This window comes from Dermochelys coriacea, chromosome 4 (genome assembly GCF_009764565.3).
Source record: "Dermochelys coriacea isolate rDerCor1 chromosome 4, rDerCor1.pri.v4, whole genome shotgun sequence".
NCBI classification, from domain to species: Eukaryota; Metazoa; Chordata; order Testudines; family Dermochelyidae; genus Dermochelys; species Dermochelys coriacea.
Window position 1 is genome coordinate 17,920,384 of NC_050071.1, and position 9,881 is coordinate 17,930,264.

At 46.8% G+C, this 9,881-nt stretch overlaps 1 protein-coding gene across 3 annotated transcripts in view; it reads right to left on the reverse strand.

Moving 5' to 3' along the window:
* LIN54 (lin-54 DREAM MuvB core complex component) overlaps positions 1–8,779 on the reverse strand; it is a 60,945-nt gene extending 52,166 nt beyond the window's left edge. Inside the window, exon 1 of one of the 3 annotated variants that reach the window (XM_038398958.2) lies at positions 8,598–8,779. The gene's annotated coding sequence lies outside the window, so the exon portion shown is untranslated. Of the gene's footprint in view, positions 1–4,971; positions 5,267–8,597 lie in introns of those variants that run through there. The other 2 variants (XM_043512970.1, XM_038398955.2) reach the window with 2 other exon arrangements.
* Between the last annotated feature and the right edge of the window lie 1,102 nt (positions 8,780–9,881).

Here is a 9,881-nt window from a genome sequence, read left to right on the forward strand (position 1 = left end):
TGTCAGAGATCCTGTGGATTTTTTGTCTTCCTCGGCAGCCTGGGGTATGGGTCACTTGCAGGTTTAAACTAGTGCAAATGGTGGATTCTCTGTAATTTAAGTCTTTAAACCATGATTTGAGGACTTCAATAACTCAGCCTGTGGTTAGGAATCTATTACATAATAGGGTGGGTGAGGCTCTGTGGCCTGCAATGGGCAGGTCAGAGTAGATCAGCGGTTCTCCAACTGTGGGTCACAACCCATTTTAATGGGATTGTCAGGGCTGGCTTAGACTTGCTGGGGGCTCAGGGCCAAAGCCCAAGGGATTGAGCTCAGGCCCTCTGGCTGGGGCGAAAGTCCTGAGGCTTCAGCTTTGACCCCCTTCCCCACCATGGGCAGTGGAGCTCAGGCTTTGGCTTCCCCACCCTGGGTGGTGGGACTCGGGTGGGCTCAGGCTTCAGTCCCCCTCTCTTGGGGTCATACAGTAATTATTGATGTCGGAAGGGAGATGTGGTGCAATCAAGTTTGAGACCCCTTGGACTAGATCATGTTTTCATCCCTTCTGACCTTAAAGGGTATGAGTCTATGCAGACCTACTTAATCTGTTGCTATCCATAGCTTTTAATAAGCAGCACTGTCAGATTAACAAGATTCTAGTCATTTTCACTGCTGCTACTCAGAATCCTATGGACAGCAGTGCAATCAAGAATCTCATCTGTTTTATACTGCTGATTTGGAAAACTATATGAACAGAGGCAGATAAGTTATTTACAAGGGAGGACAACCCAAATAACTGTTAGTGGAGGAAATAATTTTTTCTCACTTCCCTCGAGCTTTTGAGCAGAGGAAAGCGGCAACAAGATGTTCCTCTATGTAGGTATTCATATGGTGCCCAGCAGAATCTGAGCTCCTCAAATATCAAACTTGCCCTCCCTTAGAAGTAGGAGAGTAATATCCCATTTACTGCAGAAGGGGGAGTAGACGCATATAGAGACTAAGTGACTAGCCTTGGTTCACACATCATATCTGAAGGCAGAGCAAAGAATTGAACATTATCCTCCTGAGTCCCTTAGCCATAAGCTCATCTTTCCAGCTAGAGGGAAGGAGGAACATCAGTGGCGTAAGTCATCTACCATTCTGTTGTTTAAACAAAAGATGGAGCATCTAATCAGGATCTAGGCCCATCTCCATGGAAGAATTCCCAGAACCTTCTATTCCCAGCTTTATCTACCCCTGACTATCAAGAGAAGGTGAAATATTAAAGCTCTGCTGTGAAGCATCAGGTGTTTGATCTGGTATGGCAAACCTGTTCCATACGCTAAGAGGGTATTTAAGTGTTTAACATCAGTCAAACAAAATAACTTAAGAGTACTGGAGTATTAGATTATTAGAATGCAAGAATCAATGTGCTCACGCAATCTTCATAAGCAATGTATAAATACCCAGAAAAATTGTTCGTACATGCAAAGAATGTTTGTGAATGTGCTAGTGTATATTAAATTTAGCAGAAAAAAGGACTCGGCAGATCAGTGCACTGTGAACATTACCTATAAGCATCACAAAGGCCCTCAGGCTCATGGAGCACCTCTTCGTCTGATTATTAATCTAGACAAAACTATGTACAGGGCCATTACCATAGGCCAGCTCTAATACTATCTTAAATCCAGGAAAGGAAAATTCTTAAACGTGAAGAGTTAGGCCATGTATTTATGTTGCTTGGGGGGGAACCTCTCCTCTGAGCGATTGTCAGGGTTCCTTCCCCACTCTGAACTCTAGAGTAAAGATGGGGGGACCCCCATGAATGACCCCCTAAGCTTATTCTTACCAGCTTACGTTAAAACTTCCCCAAGGTACAAACTTTGTCTTGGCCTTGAACCCTATGCTGCCACCACAAGCGTTTTAAACAAAGAACAGGGAAAGAGACCACTTGGAGATGTCTTTCCCCAAAATATCCCCCAGACCCTACATCCCCTTTCCTGGGGAAGGCTTGATGATAATCCTCACCATTTTGTACAGATGAACACAGACCCAATCTCTTGGATTTAAAGAACAATGAAAAAATCAATCAGGTTCTTAAAAGAAGAATTTTAATTAAAGAAAAGGTAAAAGGATCACCTCTGTAAAATCAGGATGGAAAATACTTTACAGGGTATTCAGATTCAAAACACAGAGGATCCTGCTCTGAGCAAAACCTTAAAGTTACAGAAAAGGGGAATAAACCTCCCTCTTAACACAGGGAAAATTCACATAAAACAAAAGATAAACTAATCTGCCTTGCCTGGCTTACCTCTACTGGTTGCAATATTGGAGACTTGGATTAGGATAGGTTGGAGAAGATGGGTGGGTGAGATTCTGTGGCCTGCATTGTGCAGAAGGTCAGACTAGATGATCAGAATGGTCCCTTCTGACCTTAGTATCTATGATTTGTTTCTGGCCTCTCTCAGTCCCAAGACAGAACAAACGGGTAACCAAAGAGCAAAAACAAAAGCCTTTTCCCCCTCCAAGATTTGAAAGTATCTTGTTCCCTTATTGGTCCTTTGGGTCAGGTGCCAGCCACGTTAGCTGAGCTTCTTAACCCATTACAGGTAACAGGATGTTGTCTCTGGCCAGGAGGGATTTTACAGCACTGTATACAGAAAGGTGGTTACTCTTCCCTTTATATTTATGACAGTGATGTAAGTTTTGCTGGCATAAGTGGTAGTGTGAACACTGCCATGTTGGCAGGAGAGCTTCTGCCATGTGTGGAGGTGGTTTTATTATGTCGACGGGAGAGCTCTTTCCTGTTTGCTTAGAGGGGCTACACGAGCGATCTTTCGGCAGTATAGCTGTGCCGATGTTAGCTTGCTAGTGTAGATGTGGCCTTGACGTGATAGGGGAAGAAACACCAAACCTCTAGCAGCTTTTCTCCTCCTCCTCTTATGGTATTCCACTAATCTTTCATGTTTTACATTCTCTGTATGGAGCAATAGTTTCTGAAACCTAAAGCTCAGAATACCTACAGTACAATCAGTTTCAACTCATTCAAAGAGTTAATGAGGACAAACCCTTCTAAATAATACTATGCTGTTCCACCATGAGTGGGGAGGAGGGATGATACTTAAGTTTGAAGAGGCTCAGAATTCAAAACAAGTCTAATTGGTCCCTTTTAACCAGCTGACCCTGCATTTCAATGTACTGCATTCCAGATACACCTACACGTGTGCAGATCTCTCTGGAGTTCCATCTTTCAGTGGGTTTTAAAAAAAAAGAAAGTGGTAAATCCATGTACTGAGTGTGTCATGGGATTTTATAATAAAGTACTTAACATTTCTAAATCAATGTCTTCAAACATGTCAAAGGCCCTTGGCCTCACTGAGGACAAAGTTCACAGCAAGTACAGTAGAACCTCAGAGTTCTGAACTGACTGGTCAACCACACACCTCATTTGGAACTGGAAATATGCAATCAGGCAGCAGGGACAAAAAAAACCAAAACTGTACAGTACTGTTAAATGTAAACTACTAAAAAAAATAAAAGTTTTTAAAAAATTGACAAAGTAAGGAAATGTCTCTGGTGTTTGTTTCATTTAAATTAAGATGGTTAAAACCAGCAATTTTCTTCGGCATAGTAAAGTTTCAAAGCTATATTAAGTCAATGTTCAGTTGTAAACTTTTAAAAGAACAACCCTAGTATTTTGTTCAGAATTGCGAACATTTCAGAGCAACCAGCAACCTTCATTCCTGAGGCATTTGTAATTCCAAGGTTCTACTGTGTGAGACTTTAAAAAAAAAAAAAAAAAGGATGAATTCTATTTAAATAATGCATAAAAAATTTTAAGCCCAAAGATTTTTTCATAGAAACAGGTAATGAAAGAGGTCTAAGGGCCTAGCTGAACTATCAAACATACTCTGTGTACTCTTAGAACAACACTCCAAACATTTTATACTACCGAGGTAGGACTGTACTCTAGGGTGTGCCCCTCATAAATTCTGAGCAATGGGAATCATAGGTGTTCAGCACCTCTCAGGATCTCTGCCATAGGTTGGAAGGGTGGCTCTAACCCAGCTAGGTACCGTCTACACAAGCAAAACCAAACAATGCTACAACATGATTCCTAACTCTGTAAATATGGCAATGTGAAGAAATCTTGAACAAAAATGCCTTTACAGAAAACTGCCATATGCTATCTGTATGCAGTGGGGTAGCAGAACTGGTCCTATGATATTAGAGACAAAAAATATTATCTCACCCACCTTGTCTGTGAGGGTCTCTCTCTTAGCTATCTGTACAACATGGATGATGTATTTTGATGTTGACCAGGAATTTCTATTGAACCTAAGCATACCTGTAGTGACTAAACACCAGATTATAACCCTGACAGTTACTTTGTATCATTAACCTTGTTCATAACTTCAGTAGCTGTTATTCTTTCAGAACAGTGGTGTATCAACAAAACCACTTGGTTTTTTAAAAAACAAACCGTGAGAAATACTGATACAAACAGTATGATGCAACAATACTATCTCACTGGCCTTTTACATCGGGTAAAGCGGATGCACGGTGCGAGCAGGTGCTGGCCTAGGGCTTTAAAGATCAACTGCACTATATAAATAGTATTTGATGATCATGGCAATCCAGGAGCAGCCAGACTTTATAGAAGGATTTTAGTCTCTATCACAGTCCACCCATGATGAATATAGGACTTTAATATACCCAAAGTATACAAGTACTTTAATGTACACCTCCATCCTTTATTTTTATATATATATATATATATAAAGGTGGCACCAGGAGTTATATTTCTTTCTCCGCTGATTTCTCCCTGCACAAGGCCCCCTGTTGCGTCAAGGCAGTTGCAGAGCGTGACAGACCGAGTCATTTGTTGGAAACCCGCAGATACCCCTGCACAGGTCAAGCAGAAGCTAAGTCCTTGGAAGGTGGGTTAGGCCTTAGCAGCAGCTCCCCGTTCTCTCCCCCCTGCGCAGCCCGAGCAGGAGTCCCTGCTCTTATTACCTTTCCGGCCCGGCCAGTCCCGTCCCCAGGGCACCAGCCCCAGCCGCTGCGTGGGGGGGGGGGGGCGTCTCAGCGCTCAGGCGAAGCGGCAGCTGGAACCCGAGCTCCGGCTGGGCAGGGAGGGGTTCGGCGGCCGGGCCCGGAGCACGAGGGGCCGGGGGCGGCCGGCCGGCCTCGGGCGGAGCCGCTGGGGCTGTTTTGCTGCCCAGGCTGGTATGTCAGGAGCCGGGATTGGATTTCGAAAGATCCGCCATTTTCACCTCGTCATCACCATCGCATCCCAGCTCGGCCACAAGCGCAGCCCCCGCCCCCGGGCCCGGCCAGACCCGCCCACCCCGGGCAGACCCGCCCCTCCAAGCCCCGCACCGGGCAGGGGAGCGCGGAGGGTCGCGACAGCCCGGCGGCAGGGCGCTCTCCTGCCTGCCCGTGTGCGCGGGCGTGGGGGGTGGCAGTACCCCTCCCCCCCCAGCCCTCCGCCCTCCTCCCAGGGAGAAAGGGGCGGAGAGTTGCTCGTGAGTGGCAAGGAAGTGAGTGACAGACACCAAATGGGGGAAGGGGAAGAGGTGGGAGTTTTGGAAATACAAGTGAGTACATGGATGCGACGCCTGTAACTAGCAGAAGGGCAAGAACACAAGCCGCTGTACAGGCTGACCGCGAGGCAGCTGCACGCCTTGCCGCAGTCAGCTACCCGAGCTCCTAAACGCCGAGCCTCGCCCTGAACCTCTTCGGGCACCTGCGAATCAGAGAACCAAGCTGGTGGCACCGTGGCCAACCAGTACACGCATACCTTATGAGAAAACTACAAAGAGGGCAGAAAAATAGCAGAGCTCAAGGCAAAGATTTTGACACTTGAGGAAGTATTTTACTGCAGGTTACAGTTGGTGGAGGGGTTTTTTTCCCCCCCATTTTGAAAACTTCACAGCAGGTTAAATTAAGATCCCTCCCCAAAAGTTAAAATTCTAGATGAATGTATGGAAGTAACAGAAAGTGACCATTCTGACACTAGGGCGGACACATGGCATCCAACTATCTGTTTTGTTTTTTTCCATTCAACACTTCTAAAACATCAGGGCCACTTTATAAAATGTATCAAGAAATATCAGTCTTGTGAAAAAGCATGCCTACAAATATTATTTTAATAGGCGAATGTTTTTAGTTAGAGCACAACAAGAAGTATGAATAAAAAAATTAATTACTCTCAGGCCAAGAATTCTAGGACTTCCCCTATTTCAGACAAGAAGTCACCAACATACAAGATCCTTCAAAGTCATAGAGTTTAAGCCCAGAAGGAACCATCAGATCACCTATTCTGACCTCCAGTATATCATAGGCCACCCACACACTAACCAAACAACCCAAATTAGACTAAAATATTACAGCGTACAAGAAACTAAGGGCTAGTCTGCAGTACAGTTAGGTCAACTTAAGGCAGTTTACATCAATCTAACTTTGTAAGTGGCTACACTAGAACGTTGCTACTGCCAGTGTATGTCACCCATTACACCGAACTATTAACTTCGCCTCCATGAGCGGCGTAGAGCTTAGATCCATGCAGTTAGGGCAACACAGTGTAGGCATAGACATTATATTACTGACATCACCTGTTGGCTCTCAGCCCGGGTTGGGGGCTCTAGCCCACAAAGTTATCAGTGGAAGCCTCCTGGTGAGGATGCACACCACGGACAGAGGGGGCATACTGTGGACATGAACCACCACAGTAATTACTGCGGTTGCTGTATTTTAACCTAACTTAGGTTGACTTAATTTTGTAGCGTAGACAAGGCCTAAACGTATGCAACACAGGCACAGAATAAGAGGCATTGAGGTGCACCAATGCTCAAGGCACCTACAATAGCAGGGAATTGATTAAGTGAGATATACCCAGATAATTTGGATCAAGTGAGCTGTACCCATACTGCAGCAGAAGGTGAAAAACCTGCTAGGTCACAGAACATGAGAAGTGACACAAGTACTGTTGCATCCGATTCCAACTGGTTTATATTTTCTTCTTTTTGGGGTGTGGGGAGGAATGTGCCAGCAGCTATAAAACTGGCACAGAACTCCTAGACAAAGTTACAACTCAAAGGAAAACTAAACAGCCAAATTATCAATACCGCAGAAATTAAGGCAAATATAATGGTACTATGGAGTAGAATACTCAACCCCAAGGCAGGAATGCTCAGCAATACTTAGAAGCTATTCCCCCTCCGCAAAGGGTCCCCAAACCATACAAAGGTAATGCTACAAAGATGAAAGAATATTATCAGGGCTTCAACACTGAGTGAGCAGAGAACCTCCTCCCCACTTTGAATAGGAGGTTGTTGTCAGGTACGCCAGTTTCAGGGAAGTCACTGCATTTACCTATTTAATTTCCTGTTATAAATTTGACCTAATTTCAGCCATTATCTAAAAAAAAAAAATCTATAGATTCATCTTCCCATAATGTTGCCATTTTTTTTTTTTTTACTATTCTCAAGTTAGAAAAACACTACCATAATAAAAGAAGGAGCTGACAATTTGAGATGTGCATACCATTTTGCACTTCAGAGATGCATATCTAAAATGAACTTTTGCAATGATTCATTATTCATTTCTACTCCACACTGCCCCATGTATAAACATCCTTATTTATACATTGCGGTATGCAGGGGAAGTGAAAATCCCAGGTACATCTATGGATTTGATTTTTTTTTTTTTTTTTAAGGAGAGATTGATGTAATAAAGCCCCAAACTGTTAGTCCTGCTTTTCTCTCCTTTTGATCTTTGCTCAAAAAAAACCCCATGGTACAGTAAATCTCAGTTCTTTTGAACTCTTGAATTCCTTAAAATTGTCTATGGTTAACAGAACCACATAAAGAAAGCGATTAGTTATTCTACAAGTTACTATAAAATGCCAACATATTTGTCATAACAATTAAACAGTCACACATATCAAATGATTTTATTTTTCACTTTCAGCATCTGCGGTGTCTCTAGATACTGTTTATTTACAGTGACAAAAGGGACAACGAGTAACTTTAAACCCACACCACGGCACATGCCCCAGTCAGTGGCCACCGTGGTGGGCGCCAACCCGCTGCAGGGCACAGCTCCGGCCGAGCAGCCTCCCCTGCCAGCGCAGCCGGGTCAGAGGCTGGCAGCCTCTCCGGGTCGTTGCGCCCCGATCCCAGCACTGAAGCCGCCCATCGAGCCCCCTGCTGCCCATGCAAGGCCGGGGGGGGGTGGATGCACCAGCCCCTGCCCGCCGGAGGTGCGGGGCCCGACGCGGTGAATGCGCAAGCTGGCCAGGAGAGGCAACGCGGGGCTGTGCCGTGGCGCTGGCCGGGCCTGTGCCGCCCTCCCGGTGTGGCGGGCCGCTGACAGGAGGCTGCCCGCACAGCGCTGCCATCCGGGGAGAGGCGCCCAGGCGGCGACAGCGGGGATCGCCCCGCGGCGCTGCGGGCGGGCGGCGGGGAGCCCCCCCCCCCCGGCCTGTCCCTGCTGCCGGAGGACCCCGCAGGGTGGGTGGCCTGGGCGGCGCTACGGAGGGCGACACGCTAGGCTCCCCCTGGCACCCCCTCCCCCTCCGGCTGGTGCGCCCTCCCTTCCTCCCCACCCCGCAGGGGCGCTCCCGCGCTCACACTCACCGGGCTCGCGCGCCCCCCTCCCCCGGGCTCGCGCCGCGGCTGCTCCCTCCTCCCCCCTGGGCTCGCGCTCCGCTCTCAGCAGCGGCAGCACCAGGGACAGGTTCCGTGTTTGTTCAAAATCACGCGCCCATCGCCATTCCACCGCCACATCCCATAATAATGCGCAGCGACACCCTGGCAACCGACTTCGCGTCACCAAGCGAGCGCGCGAGCGCAACTCCTCCTCCTTCTCCTCGTCCTCCCCCCTGTAGGCCCGGCGCTTCCTTCCTGCCGCGGCACAAGGCGCTTCCGGATGCGTGACCGCATCGCGTCGGCTCGTGACCACATCACGTGCCGCTGCAGCCCAACGCCGGGCTAGCTACCGCGCTGCGTGGGAGGGGAGCAAGGGGCAGAGCAGGGCCGGGCTGGGAGACGTAGGGAGGAGTTTGGCCGTAGCTGTGGATGGCGCCGCTACTTGTGTAGCCTGCGTCGCACTGGGTTGCTAGCAGCGGAGAGAGCCCTAGCAGGGGCGATGCATTGTTGTGCATTCACTCCAGTCACCTCTGCTCGTAGCACGCTCTGCTATACTGCTGCCATCGCTGATGCCATAGCTAGGCAGAAGAACTGTTTAAGTCAAAAAGAAAAGGAGTACTTGTGGCACCTTAGAGACTAACAAATTTATCTGAGCATAAGCTTTCGTGAGCTACCGCTCACTTCATCGGATGCATTCATTGAAAGCTTATGCTCAAATAAATTTGTTAGTCTCTAAGGTGCCACAAGTACTCCTTTTCTTTTTGCAAATACAGACTAACACGGCTGCTACTCTGAAACCTGTTTAAGTCAAAACATTGTTAAAAAAAGATGGTAGTTCCACACTCTGGTTCTGCATCTATAAAATGGGGTAACAGCTTTGTAAGCACTGGGTGAGCCTCCTTCCGTGAAAGGTATTATGCCAGTGCGAGGTACTGAGGTGCTATGCCGTTTTTTCATACACGCTCTTGCAAAGGAAATGTACTTATTTCGTTCAGCTTCTGTATCATAGGTACTCTCCACTTATTTGTAGGGTATGGGCAAACATGGGAATTTCCCTCTCCATTCTAAACATTCAATAACTTATAAGGCTGTGAATGCATTTTTCTCACCTCCTCTGTTGACTTCTCTGTCGTTTGCATTGTGATTTGCTAAATATGCTACAGCACAATTTACCTTGCTTCACAGCTTTGAGACTAATGGCTTTCCATCTCCACACCCTAGAAATTTCCACAGTAAAGCACAAGAGTGAGAAAATTGGAGAGTTAATTCAGA